Source organism: Schistocerca nitens, chromosome 6 (assembly GCF_023898315.1).
Source record: "Schistocerca nitens isolate TAMUIC-IGC-003100 chromosome 6, iqSchNite1.1, whole genome shotgun sequence".
Taxonomy (NCBI): Eukaryota; Metazoa; Arthropoda; class Insecta; order Orthoptera; family Acrididae; genus Schistocerca; species Schistocerca nitens.
In genome coordinates, this window is record NC_064619.1 from 710,875,954 (window position 1) to 710,878,249 (window position 2,296).

Genomic DNA, 2,296 nt, shown 5'->3' on the forward strand with positions numbered 1-2,296 from the left:
CATGTGTATCATTGCTAATTGCTTACTACTATGCAAGAGATGTATTTCAACAAGAACAAGACTACATTAAAGTTAAGTATATTAAAATCTCTCTTCTTTTCTTTATAGTTTTCATCCAGTCTCCTGTTTCAGAATTTACGCCCGTCTGCGTTAGTTTCGCGTGCTTCTAGCCACTCATTGTGTCGAGACCTTAGGGAATCGACACAACAATATTTTGGCGACGAGGATGGGATGCCGCGCCCACGTTGCAGTCTTTGTGTTATACTTGCTCTAATTTGCTTGTGTCATGGCTTCGCCGCATTCTCCAGATGTACTGTCCGAATTTTTTCGCTTGCAGAATCAGCAGACGCAGGCGTTATTGGAAGCCCTTGGACAGCTCGTCCAGGGTCAACGTGCGCTGCAAACCGATGCGGCGGCAGCCGTTTCATCGCTACCGCAGCCACACACCGCTGTCGCACCGCCATTTAGGCCCTTTGAGGCCCATAACGAGAGCTGGACTGAGTGGGCCGATCAGTTCCGGTTCCACCTCACAGCTTATGGAATTCAAGGTAAAGAGCGGCAGCCGTTTTTGCTTTCTTGTGTCGGTGTGTCTACCTACCGGGTGATAGTGAAATTGTTTCCCCGACGCGACGTCGCAACTCTGTCCTACGAAGAAATTTTGTCTGCTTTAGATGCCTATTTCAAAGAAACAGTTAATGTAGTTGCAAAACGGTATACGTTTTTTCGTACAAAACGTACGGCCGGTCAGACTAATAGGGAGTGGGTAGCAACTTTGCAAGGCCTTACTAGAGACTGCGCGTTTGCCTGTGAATGTGGCCTCCCATATTCAGATACTATGGTGCGTGATGCAATTGCACAGAACGTTTCTGATGTTCGCATAAGGGAACAGATTTTGAAGCTAGTTAATCCCTCCCTGCAACAAGTGATAGACATATTGGACAGGCAAGACACACTTGACTTTGCTCAGGAATCATTTGAAACTTCGCCAGCAGTGTGTCACATTAATCGGCCCGCCGGGCCCGCTGCACGGGACGCTAAGCGGCCCTCGCGCCCGACTTCGCAGCGGCAGCCTAGCTTGCAACCACGTGCGCCGCGTAAGCAAGCAAATGCAGTGAAATCTTGCCCGCGGTGTGCCACTAGACATTCGCGTGAAAATTGCCCGTCACGCCAAGCTATTTGCTTTTACTGTCAAAAGAAAGGACATGTACAAAGTGTTTGCCAGAAAAAGCTTCGGTCAGACAATCACACCAATTCCAGGCCCTTTGCTTCGCGCCGGAATCGAACCCAGGACAATCAGGCTCGTGTACCTTCGCCCATGGACATTCATGTAGTTCATGCCCACCCGTCCAGTGACACTTTAGCTAACAGTGACTGTGTTCGTCCCACCCAAAGTGTGCGTCGACGTCGCCGGAAATCCCGTAAAGTCGCAAGTGCTTCTGTACCTGTCTCCGTTCAAATTGCACGAGACAGTCGCTCTTGTCGTCAACAAGACAATAAACTTTTTGTGGACTTAGACTTTGCAGGACAAGTGATACCATTCCAGCTCGATACCGGAGCTGCTGTTTCATTGCTCAATCACGACACGTACAAACAACTGGGCAAACCGCCATTGCGTGCCGCAAATGTTACGTTAACTAGTTACTCAGGACAGCATATACCTGTGTTAGGACAGTGCAGCCTTCTTGCAACATACAAGGGACAGACAAAACTTGTGTCATTTTATGTTCTTCGTTCCTCTAGTGCAGTGAACTTGTTTGGTTTAGATTTGTTTCAATTGTTTAATTTGTCTATAGTGAATCAGGTCCTATCAGTGAATCAGACTGTGCCTTCCGCCAGTGTTTCTAGTCTTTGTGAAGAATTTGCAGACATTTTTGCACCGGGCCTTGGTTGCGCTAAGAACTATGAAGCGCATTTGGAACTGAAAGACAACGCGCAACCGAAATTTTTCAGAGCGCGCAATGTTCCCCACGCATTGCGTGATGAGGTCGCCCGAACATTAGCCGAATTAGAATCTCAAGGTGTCATTGAACGAGTGCAGGCTTCTCTCTGGGCCTCACCCTTAGTAATTTTGCCCAAACCTTCCGGAAAATTGAGACTTTGCGTGGACTTCAAGGCAACTGTGAATCCACAACTTGTGACTGCTACTTTTCCTTTGCCCCGCCCGGAAGATCTTTTTGACAAACTGTGCCCGGGAAAATATTTTTCAAAATTGGACCTAGCAGATGCGTACTTGCAGATACCTGTGGACGAAGACTCCCAGCGCGTCTTAGTGGTAAACACGCATCTTGGCTTGTAT